Source organism: Neophocaena asiaeorientalis, unplaced genomic scaffold (assembly GCF_003031525.2).
Source record: "Neophocaena asiaeorientalis asiaeorientalis breed wild unplaced genomic scaffold, Neophocaena_asiaeorientalis_V1.1 scaffold91, whole genome shotgun sequence".
Taxonomy (NCBI): domain Eukaryota; kingdom Metazoa; phylum Chordata; class Mammalia; order Artiodactyla; family Phocoenidae; genus Neophocaena; species Neophocaena asiaeorientalis.
Genome location: NW_020173198.1, coordinates 2,005,260 through 2,022,734, shown reverse-complemented (window position 1 = coordinate 2,022,734; position 17,475 = coordinate 2,005,260). Strand labels below are relative to the sequence as shown.

Here is a 17,475-nt window from a genome sequence, read left to right as displayed (position 1 = left end):
AGACACGCGACTGTCCTTCATGGAGCCAGGAAAGAAGGTCACTCTGGCCTTGATCGTGCACGTGCTGGAAGAATGAAGTCTAGACCCTAGGGGGAGGGGCAGGCAGGGGAGGATAACACAAGAGAGAAGGGACTTTGGGGAACCCATCAGCTGGACCTATAGGACCCAAAAGATGACTCAGTGGGAAAAGTCAGGAGGTGTGTTTTCCATCCCCTTGCCTCCAGGTGTGGTTAGGCCATTAACCATAGGCCAGCCACAGGGAAGTTTATTTTCTTTCTGCTTATGACTATACCTTCGTGACATTCCAGGAGATTGCCAAGCATGCCTATTACAACCCAGTATGATCAGCCTGGAGTAAACACAGGGGGCTGGGGGAGCTCTCCGGAGGGCACCTAACCCAGCAGGGCATGGGGTGGGGCAGGAGGAGGGTGTTGTGAGAGGATCAGGGCAGACTTCCTGGAGGCAGTGAAGCTTGAACAAGAACCACTGTGAGAAAGACAGCATGACATGCCCAACTCCAGGAGTTAAACCATTCAAGTCGGGAAATCCTGGATAGCCTGAGGGATGTGCAGAAGTCTTTGGCTCGAAGGATCAGGAGCGTCCCTTGAAGGCAGAATATGTCATCAAGGTGAGTTGGTGACATCACTGTATACCAAGGGGACTCAAGAAGCTTCAGTGAGGTGAAACAAGATACCTCTGTATGACCTTATAGTCCCAAGTCCAGAGAAACCCTCAAGCTTGGCTGCTGTGCTTGGAATTATTCTTGACTGTGTGATAACCTCACCTTGAGTATAAATGGATGCAATATTGATAAAAATGCTAAACGCACATACCGCCTGAGAAGTCTCCTATAGAAATGCTCCCAGGTCTTCCCCGGTGGCACAGTGGTTAAGAATCTGCCCGCCAACACAGGGGACACGGGTTGGAGCCCTGGTCCGGGAAGATCCCACATGCCGCACATCAACTAAGCCCACGAGCCACAACTACTGAGCCCACGTCCTGCAGCTACTGAAGCCCGCGCGCCTAGAGCCTGTGCTCTGCAACAAGAGAAGCTACCGCAACGAGAAGCCCGCGCACCGCAACGAAGAGTAGCCCCCGCTCGCCACAGCCAGAGAAAGCCCGCGCGCAGCAACAAAGACCCAACGCAGCCAAAATAAATAAATAAATTTATTAAAAAAAAAAAAAAAAGAAATGCTCCCAGCCTTGTTTGTAGAGTGAAAAACAGGAAACAAATTGTCCATCGGTATGCAATTGATCAACACTCTTCTGTGAAATATTCTGTAGCCATTAAAAAAAATAAGCTATATCTCTAGCCCTGATGAGAAAGTTGTCCATAAATCATTGTTAAATGAAAAAAGTAGTCTACAGAACATCATGTATACTATAATCCAAAATTTTGCATTACATTTATTGAAATAATAGAGATAATGAGTAATACATTGTTGTCAGCGTAATACAGGTGTCACACATTTCTCCTGGTAACTAAGGAAGATACATGACCAGATAAAACAATAGTAGAAGACTTTAGAATAAGAAATTCTATTACTGGAAGTCTCCCTAGAGATCAGCAAACCCAACCCCATTTAACAGATGAGGAAGGAAGGACCAGAGAGGCTGACATTCTTCACTCTACATATGTTAGGGCATTAACCATATGCCAGGCACTTGCTTGGTGCTGGGACATAAAAGCAGAACATGGTACCCACACCCAACTAGCTCATAGACAGGCTAGAGTCCAACCTGGTCCCATGCAGTGTAATAAGTAATGCGAGAAAAGCACATTCAAGCTGCAAGGTGCACCTAATCCAGACTTGTGAGTAACTCCCAGAGAAGGTCATGTGTTAGCTGTACTGGAAAGGATGAGCAGAAGTCAGATGGACCAGGAGATCGTGGAACAGTGTCCCAGGAAAGTCAAAGCGGGGAAAGTGTAGTGCATTTAGTTAACCAAAGGAGTTGGAGTACAAGGGAGTTTTAGTTCTTGATTTAGGAGACAATAGTCTCCTGTTTCCCAGTTCAGTGCTACTTTTTTATTTTATTTTTTTTTGCAGTACGCAGGCCTCTCACTGTTGTGGCCTCTCCCATTGTGGAGCACAGGCTCCAGACATGCAGGCTCAGCGGCCATGGCTCACGGGCCCAGCCGCTCCGCGGCCTGTGGGATCTTCCCGGACCGGGGCACGAACCCGTGTCCCCTGCATTGGCAGGCGGACTCTCAACCACTGCGCCACCAGGGAAGCCCTCGGTGCTACTTTTTAAGTACTACCTGTCTCTCTAAGTCTATTGACAAATATATGATGATTCAGCACATCTGTCAATTTTCTCACATAGAGAAAATAAAACACACATAGTTCATGCTTACCCAGGTGTAGACGTTAAGATTTTCCAAACCCTGTTGCTTAAAATGTCTTTTTATTTTATTGAGGTATAGTTGATTTACAACGTTGTGTCAGTTTCTGGTATATGACAAAGTGATTCAGTTATTTATATACATATATTCATTTTCATATTCTTTTCCATTATGGTTTATTACAGGATACTGAATATAGTTCCCTGTGCTATACAGTAGGACCTTGTTGTTTATCCATTCTATATATAATAATTTGCATCTGCTAATCCCAAACTCCCAATCCATCCCCCCCACCCGCCTTGGCAACCACAAGTCTGTCTCTATGTCTGTAAGTCTGTTTCTGTCTCTGTTTTGTAGATAAGTTAGTTTGGGTCATTTTTTAAAAAAATATTTATTTATTTAAAAAAGTTTTTGCCTACGTCTCTTAGTTGCGGCACACTGGATATTTGTTGTGACATGTGGGCTCTTTGTTGTGACTCACAGGCTTCTCTCTCGTTGTGGTGTGATGGTTGGTTTTCTGTCTCTAGTTGAGGCGCGCAGGCTTGGTTGCCCTGAGGCATGTGGGATCTTAGTTCCCCGACCAGGGATCAAACCCACGTCCACTTCATTGGAAGGCGGATTCTTTACAACTGGACCACCAGGAGGTCCCTGGGTCATATTTTAGATTCCACATGTAAGTGATATTATATGGTATTTGTCTTTCGCTATCTGACTTACTTCACTTAGTATAATATGGTAATCTCTAGGTCCATCCGTGTTGCTGCAGACAGCATTATTTCATTCTTTTTTACAGCTGAGTAGCATTCCATTGTGAAGCATTCCATTGTGATATATATATATATATATATATATATATATATATCACATCTTCTTTATCCATTTATCTGTCGATGGGACACTTAGGTTGTTTCCATGTCTTATTGTGAATAGTGCTGCTATGAACATAAGGGTGCTTGTATCTTTTCAAATTAGAGCTTTGTCTGGATATATGCCCAGGAGTGGGATTGCCAGATCATATGGCAACTTTGCTTTTAGTTTTTTGAGGAACCTCCATACTGTTCTCCATAGTGGCTGTACCAATTTACATTCCCACCAACAGTGTAGGAGGGTCCCCTTTTCTCCACATCCTCTCCAGCACCTATTGTTTGTGGACTTTTTAATGATGACCATTCTGACTGGTGTGGTACCAGAGGCACCTCATTGTAGTTTTGATTTGCCTGAAATGTCTTTTTAGAGGAATAATCACTTCATAGTATAGATTTCCATTTAAGTTAAAATTTTTATATCAATCAGGTCGTGCCATAGAGCTCTTAAATGTGGAAGGGACGATAAGGGGTCACTTTGTCAGTGGCGGGAGGGGGCAATGGGAGCAGCCTGACACTCTAGTGCAGTCAATAAAGAGATCATTGTCTGTGAACTGACCTAAATCATCTACTTTTTTTTTTTAATTTATTTTTGGCTGCGTTGGGTCTTTGTTGCTGCGCGCAGGCTTTCTCTAGTTGTGGTGAGTGGGGGCTCTTCTTCGTTGCGGTGCGTGGGCTTCTCGTTGCGGTGGCTTCTCTTGTTGTGGAGCACGGGCTCTAGGCGCACAGGCTTCAGTAGTTGCAGCAGGTGGGCTCAGTAGTTGCAGTGCATGGGTTCTAGGGCACACACGCTCAGTAGTTGTGGTGCACGAGCTTCGTTGCTCCGCGGCATGTGGGATCTTCCCGGACCAGGGCTCAAACCTGTGTCCCCTGCATTGGCAGGCGGATTCTTAACCACTGCACCACGAGGGAATTCCGAAAAGAAATTTTTAAGTGTCAGTTTATTTCATCCCTTTCCTCCATTGGGTTCCATGCATACTATGCCACCTTCTGGTCATGATATGTTTTTTTTGTCTGTGTCAAGGAAAACCACCATTACAATATCTCCCACCTGCCTGCCACATGAGGTCAGGTTGAAGAGAGCTTTTTGTTTTGCTTAAGTGGGTGATGGGTGATCATGAACAGGGACAATCTGAGAGATTGGAGGCTGGCTTTACATAGAAGGTGCCTGAAGCAACCATGTAAAAAGCCAATCCTGAAGGGGGAGAAACCAAAGAGCAGAGAAGGATGTGAGCATGGCCCTCAGCAGTGGAACTCTGTGTCAAGGGAGGAATTTGTAAAGGGATTGTTAGGAAAGTATGGTATGTAACTCTCTCCCCATGCCCTCAAGAGACCGTCAGTGAAGGTTGCTGTGACTTTTCAAGGCTCTTTGGAAAAGCATTTCAGGTGTGTTGCTCTGAAGTGATGAGACTTAACGGATAGATGAAGAAGGCCCAGATTTCTTTGCCATGCTGTAGCTTTCTCACAGGACGGAACTATGCTGCCCAGACAAAGGGAGTGTTCTGGTCAGTTCCACAGTTCTAACTTTCTCCTATATGACAGTACCTGATACATAGTAAGTGCCCAACAAATGTGAACTGCAGACACTTAGTGATGGATTGAATATGGGCTGGGAAGGAAAATGTGATATCAAGGGTAACTCCCAGCTGCCGGCTTGGGCCATTGCTACCAAGTGGAAGGTAAGATAATGAAAACTGAGGACAGATGATTCTTTTGAGAAATCTGGATGTGGAGGGGAGGACAGAGCTACCTCTTACAATATGGGCAACACTCTAAAACACTTTTAAAAATTAATCAAGTGATACATTTTAAGTGATACATGTTTATTGTAGGAAACATAAGAAATTAAAGTCAAACAAACAAAAAGTTGTGAGTGTCAAATCTCCCCTGAGGAGAATCTGAAGTTGGTATTTGACATTCAGGAGAAATAGCTTCTGAGACTCCTACAAACACGAAAATGTGAAATCCTTGCTAGCATAAGCCTCATAAAATGCAGGATATAAAGCTGAGACTGGGTAGATGGTCATGCCATTTATTGAGAGACCACAGAAAGAAAAGCAAGCTTGCAGGAAGAAAATGATGCATTAAGTTTGGGGCTGAAACAGTTTGTGTTGATGTCTGAGATTCTTCTAATGAATAAAACAATATTGAAGGCCTATTATATACCAGGCACTATGCTAGGTAGCTGGAATACATAGGTGACTAAAACAGATGATCCTGACTTTATTGAGCTGGCAAGTGTATCAAATAATCGAAAAAAATTATATTAATTTAAAATTTTTTTAATTTATATTAATTTTTATATTAATTATAAACTTTGGTAGGGGTTATGTAAGAAATTACAAGATGCTAGGATATAGACCATTGTAGTTAAATACTTGCTCACCCAACTGTAGTACATTCCTGGGAAGATTCCCTAAAAGCATGATTTCTGGGTCTACAGATCTGCTTGTTTCTATTTGTTTTTAAAGAATTTAAAAATAAACTTTATTTTTTGGAGCAGTTTTAGGTTTCCAGCAAAATTGAGGCAGAAAGTACAGAGAATTCTCATATGCCCACTGCTCCCACTTCAATCAACAATCTGCTCGTTTAAAAAAAGTATTATTGTTTTATAGAGGCATTTATTGGGGAATGGGAGAGGATATTGAAAACACACAAGGACCCTGGTTTGGTAAAATAAGGTTCAGTTGAGTCGGGAACAGTGTGTAAACTGAAAACTACATTTCCCAAGGGGCAGCGCGGCATGTCAGAGAGGAAGATAGCGCATGCGTAGAGAGGTCCTCCGCGCTGCGACCAAGCTCATAAAAGGCAAAAAAGCGTGTGTGATTTTCGCCCTGCCGCGAATCTTCGAACGCAAGCGCGTTGTTATCCGCAGACTTTGAAAAGCATTCGAGCGACCGCGCGCCCGCTCCCGCTGTCGCAGTTTCCAGCGCGACGTGCTTTTCCACTCGTAGCTCGGTAGGTGGCTATGGGTCGCGGTCTGGGACACCCCCCCCAGCCTTCGCCCACCCCGCCCGGAGAATGGCGGGAGCGGAGGGCTGAAGATCCCCATTCCCGGGCCTTGCTGAGGCGGCGCTTGAGGGGCGGTGCGCACGCGCCCTGGGCGGGGAGAGGCGGGGCGCGGGGAGGGAGGGAGGGCTGGCGGGCTGGCGCAGACCTTCTGTAAGGTCTGCGCTTTGCGCTTGCGCCCGCCCGCCCTGCGGAGGTGGGAAGCAGCCCCATGTGGAGCTTGGCTTGGTGGCCGGGAGAGGTGGGGTACCCAGCCCAGGTGCGAGAAGACGAGGGCAGAGGATGGGCCCCGAACCTTGGCAGCTTCTGTTATTTGCTCAAGATGTGCCCATCTTAACCACACAACCTCATTCTTCCTTCACATTCCTCCCGGTGGCTCATCTCTCTGCCCCTGTTTGCAGCCAAAATTTCAGCCTGTATTCACCAGCACCCTTTCTCCTCCAAACCCACTCCATTCAGGCCTGGCCCCCACCCCTCCTCTGAAATAGAGCCTTGTCAAAGCCACCGATCATCTCTAGGTCGCCAAATTCAGTGTTAAGTTAGTTCTGAGACCCCTAGCAGTATTTGATGCAGTTAGTCACTGTCTTTAATGGAAACGCGTTTTTTGTTTGCCTTGTGGAACATTCTCGTCTTTAGCTTCAGCTCTCTCTGACTTCTTTGCTGATTCTTGCTCTTCCTTACTTTTAATGGTTGTACTGCCCCAAAGCGTCATCCTAGATCTCTGTTCAGTGTTCACTTCCTGGGCTTTAAATATAAATACCGTCTACTGTGCTTAACTCTAAAATTTCTGCCTTCAAGTCATTGCTCTTCCTGAAATTTTGAGTTTTACCTTTCGCCTTGCTCAGTTTTCTCTTTCTTCCAGTTGCTTAGGCCAAGCACCTTGAGTTATTGTAGGTGTCTTTTGCTTCCTCTCTCTCCTCCTCCATCAGTCAGCACATATTTATCCTTGAGGCTTTGAAGTTTCACTCCTGGGTGTCCAATTGTAGGTATGTTTGGTATTTGGTCAGTCCTTTCTGCCTGAGAATTTCTGTTTTCATTTTTGGCGTTCTCTGTCATTTATTCAGATTTAGCCATTTATGTATTCTGATCCATCCCTTTTAGAGTGTTTATTTCACCTACAATTAAGTATACCAAACTGTTTAATATCTGTGTTCCTTTCTGGACTGTAAGTTTCCTAAGGTCAAGGCAGTGACTGTTTGTCTCATTCACTGCTGTATACCCCTCATGCCTGGCACAGAGTAGGTGCTTGATAAATGTTAATGAATGAATGAATGAATTTACAAAGGGAAAGTACCTTTTCTCCATAGGTGGTAAGTAGACAATCCCTCTTAAGAGGATATTGGTTACAACTAATTTGTTTTCTGCGGTCCGGGAGGAGAAGGTATTGAACAGCCCAGGTTCAGAATTGTTGCGGTGTTTCTAAGAGGTTTCCAGGATTCAGTTCAGTTCTGCAGTCTATTTTGAGGACTTGGTAGGTGCCAGGCCCTGTGCTAGTTGCTGGGAATATAAAGATAAATAAAAGTGCATCCCTCTCTTCTAAGAGGTGTGGCAGGAGGGACAAGTGAAACAATTAGTCGCCGGGTGTATGTGTGACAGGTGCCAGAACGGAATTTGGTGTACCGTGTTTTGGAAGTTTCTGGAAGTTTTGGTTGCCCTTGGCATCAGGGCAGATGAGAGGGGCCTGGGACAGCCAGATCTCCCTGCCAGTTGTTTCTGGCTATAAGCAGCTTTGTCCTTCTATCCTAGTATGCCATACAAATAATGTGTTCTCTGAGTGCCATGGTTTGAAAAAGGTTGGCAAGTGCTGCTGTAAAAGTGTTAATTTTGCTGCCATTTGATTTGGACCCTGAAAAACGAGTAAATTTGAGAGATCCAGAGGGGAAGAGGGGAAAGGATCAAAGGCATTTCAGGCAGGCATAACAGAAGCATAAAAGTCTGTGCTTGTTTGAGGCTGGGGCCCTGGGATTTTTCTGCGTGGATATTGTAGGTCAGTTGAGAGGTGCCCTCCAGGATCTGAAGCGGTGCCTTGGAAGTGTTTGGTAAACCAGAGTGTCCATTTTATAAATACCTGGCCCACCACGAGGCACCCTTTTCTCAGTGGGTAGGTCCAATTAGAGTCCATAGTTTTAGAGACCAATTTTCTGGAGCTAGAAGCAGGGATGTTAAGTCAAAGTCCTTTTTTTCTGATTTCTAAATTTATATACAAAGATTCTTACAAAGGTTTTAAAAATGAATCTCACTTGGAATTTTGGTGAGTCATCTGCCTCGGAAAAAATACCCAATTTATGTCACTTCAGGATTTGTGGTCACTGTATCTGTGGAGAGGAAGGTCGAATGGTGAACACTGAACCAGTGGGAGTTGGATGTTGATACTAAGTTGTTTGAGCCCTTAAGGCTTAGGTTGCAGAGTCAGACAAACCTGAATTTGAATCCCACCTCTTCCACTTATTGTTTGTGTTTTCTTGGTAAAGTCGTTTATTTCTCCAAGACTCAAGTTTCCTCAGTACTATGAACAGTACTTTGCAGGATTGTTAAATAGGATAATCTACGCAAGAGTGCTTAGCACATGGTAGGTAGTCAGGAATAGCTGTCATTGTTACCTTTATTTTCCTACCTCTTTTTCTTTCAGATGGCACAATGAATCACTGTCTTACTGGTGATACTTTCAGTGTAATCATAGCCTAACAGTTGGTTGGCAGTTTACAGTAGACAAATTGCTTCTACTCCCATGGTCTCTTTTGCTATTGAATATGCTGAAGTTGTGACAAAACTTAGAATTGGGAGGAAGAGCATAGATTTTATAGTTTGCAGACTTGCAATCCCAGCTCAACTACCTGTATTTCCTGAGTTACCAGCATAACTTAACCTGTCTGAACTTCAGTTTCCCCAGCTGTAAAGAAGGTGGGCTTGTAGCATTGATGTAGGTTTAAAGGAGAATCACCTGTGTAAGCTTCGGTCGGGGGTGGGGGGTGGGGTAAGTGGAAATCATCATCTTAATAACAAAGCTTTTATTGTCTTGAGTCCTGTGGGATTCTTTTTAGAGTGGTTTAAGTATAGGATGTTTGCATTTGTTTGTATGAGGCCTTGGCTGCTAGTAGAGGGTCAGAGAACAGTTTTAAGCTGGGTGTTTAGCAGCTGGTATGTGCTTTCCACCTCAAGCCTTTGTCCCCAAGAATTACCTCTTTTTAGTCAAACTTCCCAGTTGCAGGTAACAAAAAGGTAACCCAAACTAGTCTAAGCAGAAAAGGAGTATCTGTTGACTGTATCTGGAGTCCTGGGTGCATCAGCTTCAGGCATGGCTGTATCCAGAAGCCTAAACTATGTCACCAATATTTTCTGTGTCTTCTCAGCTCTGCTTTTGTCCATGTTGATTTCTCCCTCAGGCAGGTAAAAGCCTCCATCAGTTCCAGGCTTCCATGCTACTCTTTTTTAAAAACATCTTTATTGGAGTATAATTACTTTTTTTTTTAAACATCTTTATTGGAGTATGATTGCTTTACAGTGGTGTGTTAGTTTCTGCTGTACAACAAAGTGAGTCAGCTATATGTGTACATATATCCCCATATCTCCTTCCTCTTGCGGCTCCCTCCCACCCTCCCTATCCCACCCCTCTAGGCGGTCACAAAGAACCGAGCTGATCTACCTGTGCCACGCGGCTGCTTCCCACTAGCTAGCTACCTATTTTACATTTGATAGTGTATATATGTCCATGCCACTCTCTCACTTCGTCCCAGCTTCCCCTTCCCGCTCCCCACGTCCTCAAGTCCATTCTCTACGTCTGTGTCTTTATTCCTGTCCTGCCCCTATGTTCTTCAGAACCATTTTTTTTTTTTTAGATTCCATATATATGTATTAGCATACGGTGTTTGTTTTCCTCTTTCTGACTTCACTCTTCGGCAGGCGGACTCTCAACCACTGCGCCACCAGGGAAGCCCTCCATGCTACTCTTAACCAACAGAAAGAGGTTATCTTTTTGCAGATAGCTCTAGCAAAAGATCTGAAATTGATTTTGTCCAGATTTGGGTCACATATCTCTTCCTGAACCAGTCATGGTGGTCAGGGAGAATATAATACTTTCATGGGCCCAGGTGGTATACACAGCCTTGGAGCCAAGGTGAGGGGTGGTTTCCCAAAGGGAAATTAAGAGTGCTATTACCAGACCTAAATATTTACTTAAGAATAATGAATATGTGTGTTTAAAAAGAATCACATATGACTGCTCATAGCAGTTTTATTCATAATGACCAAAAGTGGAAATAGATGCTATTCAGAGAGAACAGGTAAACAAACCAGTTTGTTCATACAATAGGTGCACCTCAGCAATAGAAAGAAGCAAACTCCTGATACACACAGCAACACAGATGAATCTCAAAACACATTAAGTGAAAGAATCCAGACACTAAAGAATATGGGTGGCATGATTATGTTTCTGTGAAATTCTGGAATAGGCATAACTAGTCTGTAGTGGAAAATATCAGAACAGTGGTTCCCCTTGTGGGTAGAAAAAGAAAGTGTGGCCATCTAAGTGGAAAAAAGAGGGTTCTAGGACCCAGAAGGTTTAGGGTACTGGGCCTTGCTTCAAAATTCATAAGAATTCTGAAACTTACAGGAATTACGTAACCTCTTCTTGGTTACAGGCTAATGCTGAGATCAGCTGGGACCCTTGGACTCAGATAATGGGCAGCTTGGGCTGAACATTCAGTTTCCTCCCAGCTGGGAGCTGCCTGAACTTTCAGTTAGATGTGGTCCTGAGTCTGCATTCTGGCTTTGCACCACCAGGCTTAGTGTCCTCAGAGTGGAGAACCACAGAAGCCTTTGCCTCTACTGAGAATGTGTTTTTTGGGGAAATTCAAGTTCACAGCTGACTGGATCCAGAGATAGCAGTAATTTATTGGAAAATCATAAAATGAGTTGGTTTTCCCAGGCAGGGCGCACCCAGTAGGCAGAGCTTAAGCAGGAGGGGGCCCTTAAATGGCGGGGGCAGTGATTGCTTCCCCAGGCTTGGGATGCATCAGCGTTTTCTGTTCCTTGTGCCTTTGACTGCTTTGCTCAACTTAACACAGTCCCTGTCTTTTTTCCTGGCAGTCCCCTGACCCACATCTACAGGTAAGGAGGAGGCGGCTCGTGTCTGCTAAGTGCACGCTCTGTGCCAGGCACTGTCTATCACCTTACTTGTGTGGTTAGTCCTCAAGTGGGTGCTCTGGTTTTTATAGAGACTCAGAAAGGTTAGAGCACTTTCTCAGGGTGAGAACTCTATAGCTCTTCTGTCCCCATTCCTCCCCTTGGAACACTCCTAAAATATGCCTGTCAGTTCATTACCCTGATGGCTGTATTGCAGGCAATCACGAGGGGAAACAACCAACACACCTACAACCATTCTGTACCTAGGCAGCCATTCTGTTTTTCACTTTCAGTGCAGTATTCAATAAATTACACGAGGGGACTTCGCCGGCGGTCCATTAGTTAAGACTCCATGCTTCCAGTGCAGGGGATGTGGGTTCAATCCCTGGTTGGAGAACTAAGATCCCACATGCCGTGCAGTGTGGCAAAAAAATTAATTAATTAATTAAAAATTTTTAAAAATTTAAATAAATAAATTGCATGAGATAGTCACTTTATTGTAAATAGACTTTGGGTTAGACGGTTTTGCCCAACTGTAGGCTAATACTGTGAGTGTTCTGAGCACGTCTAAGGTAGGCGAAGCTAAGCTATGACGTTCAGTGGGTTAGGTGTATCAAGTGCATTCTCAACTTATGATATTTTCAACTTCTAGTGGGTTGATCGGAACATAACTCCGTGGTGAGTCAGGGATGATCTGTATATTATATATACAGAAGGTATCATACAAAATGAAAATCATTGTAGGTTGCTGGGATTTGCTTTAAGATATTCTTTGATGTTGTTGACTTTTCTTGTTTTTCATCTAAATTAGGAAAAAATGGAAATAGAGTTGCGACCAGAGTACTTTGGAGAGCCAGGGGAGTTTCTGACTGCCTCGCTGGTTAAGGAGTACCCCAGAGAAGAGAGGGCACTGGAGTAGGAAGAACTCGCTGCCTTTTGTCAGTCAAGTCCCAGGGGAGGGGCCTCAAGGTAGTGGAAGCAGCTTGATGGTCCTTTCAGGGAGCTCAGTACCGACTGCTTCCAGAGACAGCAGTAGTTCATTGTATGATAAAATCATAAAATGAGGTTCTCCTAGGCAGGGCACTACCCAGTGGGCAAAGTGAGCCTCCAGAATCCTGGCACTCATCTCATTACTTCAGAATTATTGGGTTGGCCACAAAGTTCGTTAGGGTTTTTCCATAAGATCTTTTTGGCCAACCCAGTACTTCACACTGAACAGAATTGAGGTGAGAAGAGAGCATTTTAAAAGTCACAAGTCAGTGTTTTTATGTGAAGGCATCCTGACAGGTCTCTTGTCAAAAACAGGGCCCTCCTTTCCCACCTCTGCCTTCTGATTGCAGGATTAGGCCCTGCCTGGCTTGGTATTTGACCTACTCCTTCCCCTCCAGACCAAGTAGGTCAACTTTTTCACTTTGGTTGGCTGAAAGTTTCAACGTCAATTTCATTGTCTGTCTCTGCATCTACTAATTGCAAAAGGTTTTATGAGATAACATACTTTTTCTTCTTGTATATACAACAGGGGTTGCCTCAAGGGGTGGGAGATTTCATTGTGTTTCTTTTAATCATTTGAATTTTTTTTACTGTGTGCATATATTATCTAGTAGTTAAGGGTTTTCTTTTATTTTTTTTCCCCCTTAGGCGGAACAGACTTTGTGTGTAACCACAGTAAGACAGAGAGACAGATGATATTGCAGTAATGTGATGAGAGCCTAAACTAAGGCAGTGACAGGTGTGATGGAAGAGAAGGGTCTGGATTTAAGAGAAATTTCTGAGGCAAAATCAATAGAATTTGAATGGGGATTGATCAAGGGCATGGGGTTTGGAGATGAGCAAGGAGAAGACCCCAGGATTTCCAGCTTGGGAAGCTGGCTGGACAGTGATGGGCACCACTCACCCACGTCTGGAAGGCAGAGCCGTGCAGGGCAGGGAGTGTACGGTGTCTGAGGCGCATCATGGTTGGGACGTTCAGGCGGCAGCTGCAGGTCTGAGCTGGGAGCCTTGGAGAGAAGTCAGGGCTGATGATACTGATGTGGAAGTTTCAGAATATGGGTGCTTGAAGCTGGTGACAGTGCTCAGGGAGTGCTTAGAGAATGAGAAGAGGATCCAGGGTGACTGTCCACTGAGGTGGAGGAGGAGGGCAACAGAAAAATAGGGGAGACTGGAGGCCTGGAAACCCAGAGAACAGAGCTTTGAGGAGCAGCGTGTGGTCAGGTATTCAGTGCAGCAGAAAGTTCCAGGAGCTGGCAGGAGATCACAGGCACTGAGGGAGCGCCGGACTGCAATGGTTAAAGATTAAATGGGAGTAGAAGTGAGGATGGTGGGTACCGTGCCAGCCCTGTGCTAGGTACAGAGGATAAAGTGCTCCCCGCTCTCAGAGACTGGACACACTGGGGGAGGGGACAAATACACACACACACAGAATTGTAATACGATTTGATGGGCACAGTGGTGGAGAGCTGCACAGGGTATAATGGGGACACAGAGAAAGGTAACTTCACCCAGCTGAGGAGACTGGGGCTTTCTATGATTAGAGGAGGGGGTGACTTGGTAGTAATCCAGGTCTTAGAGAACAGTTAAATCAGGCAGAGGATTAGGGGTAATCTGCCTGCAGGAAGAACATCCCAGATAGAGGGAGCAGCACAACCTTAAGTTACACGGCGCCCAGTCAACAGCGGAACAGTTCAGTGTTACTGGAATATAAAATGTGAGGCAGACAGGGCTGAGTGATGTTGGAGTTGGGGAGACATGAGGATGGAAACCTCTTTGGAGACCTTGTGTCTTGTATTAAGGGCTTGACTTCTCCTGGCGGGGGGACGTGGGAGGGGATTGAAAGGTTTTGGTAGGGAAATGACACAGCCACACTTGTCTTCTAGATGGACAGTCCTGGAGCTCTGCAGAGGGTGGGTTTGAGGGAGACGAGAAAGCAGGGAGGAAGCCCAGCTAGGAGGCTGCCGTATAAGTTACGGTGAGACGGACCTGATACAGCCTGAACCAACGAGTGAAGGACGGAAAATGAGTGGATGGAGGCCTGAAATACTGGGGCAGTAAATCAGCCAGAGTGGCGATTGGTTGGACATGAGGATCGAGGGAGAAGGGGGAGTTGGCAGTAACTCAGGTTCCAGCGTAGGCGCTGAATGGGCTAAGAGCGGTGTGCTGCCGCTAGGGGTTTGGGGGTGGGGTGAGTAGGGAGGGGATGAGCTTGCTTTTGGACATACTGATTTTTTTTTTTGAACAGTTTTACTGAGATATAATTCACCTACCATACGACTCACCCATTTAAAATGTATAATTTATTGCGTCTTTTAAAGTATATTCGGAGTTGTGCAACCATTATCATCATCTAATTTTAGAATATTTTCTGGGTACATTGATTTAACAAAATTTCTTTTATTATGGAACATTTCTAACATACAGAAGTAGAATCACATAAGGAGTGTCTGTGCTGGGCAGAGTGATTTGGGGTCTCCTCTGGTGGAGATGTCCAGCCAACACGAATCGTTGTTACGGGAATTTCAAAATGGACCTAACTTCGGGGAGGGGTGGCAGGGCAGGAGAGAGGTGGTGTGTGAAGGAGTAAAAATATGAAGTTCCTGTCGATTTTCCAACACTACTTACCAGTGGGGTTATTGGTGAAAAGGGGTTGTTGATGACAGCAGAGATGACTGTTCTTGCCTGAGGAGCTTCCAGGCTGGTTGGGGAAGAAAAGATCTACCTACATCCACTGGCTGGAAAGCCAGTTTATAGGTCTAGGTAGGTTCCAGGAAAAGTCAAGAGAAAAGTTAGGCTTATTTAGGGATGGTCAGATAAGACCAGTTTTGATCTGGTTGTTGAAAAAAGTGTAATGTTTGTTTCCTTGGCAGAGAGGGAGAGGGTGTAGATGGCACACCCTTTCAGCCTCTTTGGAGGGTAGGGTGGAATGGGACAAGACATCTGCGTTTGAGTGTGTGTAGATAAGACAGACCAGAAGAAATGTCAGCAAATAATGACAGATGACACTGGATATGTCTGAGGGCTGGATGCCACCCCTCACCCTCCGGCCTCTTCAGATGCAGTCCCATTCTCTCGTCCTTGGACTTGTTCTCAGTGTGCTCCCGCCCCTCAGCCAACAGGCTCACATTTCCTCCACCTGTAAATCCTCCTCCTTCTGCTTGGCCTCCCCTTCAAGGCTCCACCTCTGTCTGCGTCACAGCCCGGCTAGCAGGAAATTGTTATCTTTATTTGCTACTATACCCCTCCTGCATGGTGGTGGGTCTGAGGGCAGGAGCAAAGGTATTAGGAGGGAGAAGGCTTGAAGTGTCAGAATTCTCGGAAGGTAACTGATTTACCTGGCAGTGGAGTGGGAGTGCTTGCTATCAATGCTTGTATAAAGTAAAACCCACTGTCCGGCTGGGGGGGGGGCTTCCCCCAGTTCTATTTTTATTTTACTTTACTTTTATTTATTTTTGGCTGCATTGGGTCTTCGTTGATGCACGCGGGCTTTTCTCTAGTTGCAGCGAGTGGGGGCTACTCTTCATTGTGGTGCGCCGGCTTATTGCTGTGCCTTCTCTTGTTGTGGAGCACAGGCTCTCGGTGCGTGGGCTTCAGTAGTTGCGGCACACGCGGGCTCAGTAGCTGTGGCTCGCGGGCTCTAGAGCACAGGCTCAGTAGTTGTGGTGCACGGGCTTAGTTGCTCTGTGGCATGTGGGATCTTCCTGGACCAGGGCTCGAACCCGTGTCCCCTGCGTTGGCAGGCGGATGCTTAGCCACTGCGCCACCACGGAAGCCCCATTCCCCCAGTTTTAATATGCACAGTGTAGGCATGTAAAAGGCATGGTTCTGACCAGGATTCTGCTTTATGTGGCGGGAGAGAACAACCCTTTTCCGTGCTGATCCGTTCCTTCCAGGGATCTTCCCACTGGACTCTTCTTTGGTCCACACCTTCACCTTGGTTGTGGTTCAGTGGGGCTCTTTCCCCCTTCCTCTTTGCTCGCTCAGCAGATCATCCCTAGCGTCGTCAATTCCCGAGACTTTAGCAACGACCTCTATGCTGATCATTCTCAAGTTTATCCCCTTTGAATCTCTTAAACTCTAGATCCCTGATTTTGTGTGGTTCTAATTAATGCAGCCAGACTTTTTTTTTTTAAGGGACATGTTCTTCTCTAGGTTAGAATGCATTAGATAAAGCTTGTGGTGGTAAAAATAGTGTTGCACGTGTGAGGGAAAAAAGATATGTCACAAGCAGTCAAATGAAAATAAGTTGGACTTCATAAAAATTAAAAACATGTGCTTCAAAGGACACAATTCAGTAATCATTTTTTTAAAAACCAATTAAAAATGGCAAAGGGCAGTTCTCCAGAGAAGATACACAAAGGCCAGTAAACACATGAAGAGATGTTCAACATCATTAGCCATCAAGGAAATGCAAATCAAAACCACTGGTTACCATTTCACACCCAGTAGGATGGCTATAATCAAAAAGACTGAGAATGTCACATGTTGGTGCACATGCAGAGATATCGGAACCCTCATACGTTGGATAATACCACACTTTACCCGTTCATATCGTTTCTCCACATCCTCACCAACACTTGTTATTATGTCTCATTCTCATTATAGCCATCCTAGTGAGTGTGAAATGGTATCTCCTGTGGTTTTGATTTGCATTTCCTTGATGGCTAATGATATCAAGCATCTTTTCATGTGCTTGTTGGCCATTTGTATATCTTCTTTGGACAACTGTCTGTTCAGATCATTTTTATATATGGTCTGAGGTAGGGCCCCAAATTCACTCTTTTACATGTGGACATCCAGTTGTCCTTGCACCATTTATCAAAAAAGACTATTCTTTCCCCATTAAGTTGTCTTGGCAACCTTGTGGAAAATCAGTTGACCATGGATATAAGGGTTTATTTATGGTCTCTTGATTCTGTTCCATTCATCTTTATGTCTACCCTTATGCCAGTACCACGCCATCTTGATTACTATAGCTTTATAGTACGTTTTGTAATTGGCAAAACTTTTTCTAGATTATTTTGGCTATTCTGGATCCCTTGAATTTTTATATTAATTTTAGGATGAGCTTGTTAATTTCTGCAAAGAAGCCACCTGGGATTTTTTTTTTTTTTTTTTTTTTTTTTGGTACCCCGGCCCCTCACCCCC

General features: G+C 44.9%; 1 protein-coding gene across 1 annotated transcript in view; it reads left to right on the top strand.

Annotated features, from left to right (window-relative positions):
• Positions 1-6,004: 6,004 nt before the first annotated feature.
• Positions 6,005-17,475, top strand: part of SGF29 (SAGA complex associated factor 29) — a 27,167-nt gene continuing 15,696 nt past the window's right edge. Inside the window, exon 1 of the mRNA XM_024744240.1 lies at positions 6,005-6,165. The gene's annotated coding sequence lies outside the window, so the exon portion shown is untranslated. The remainder of the gene's footprint in view (positions 6,166-17,475) is intronic.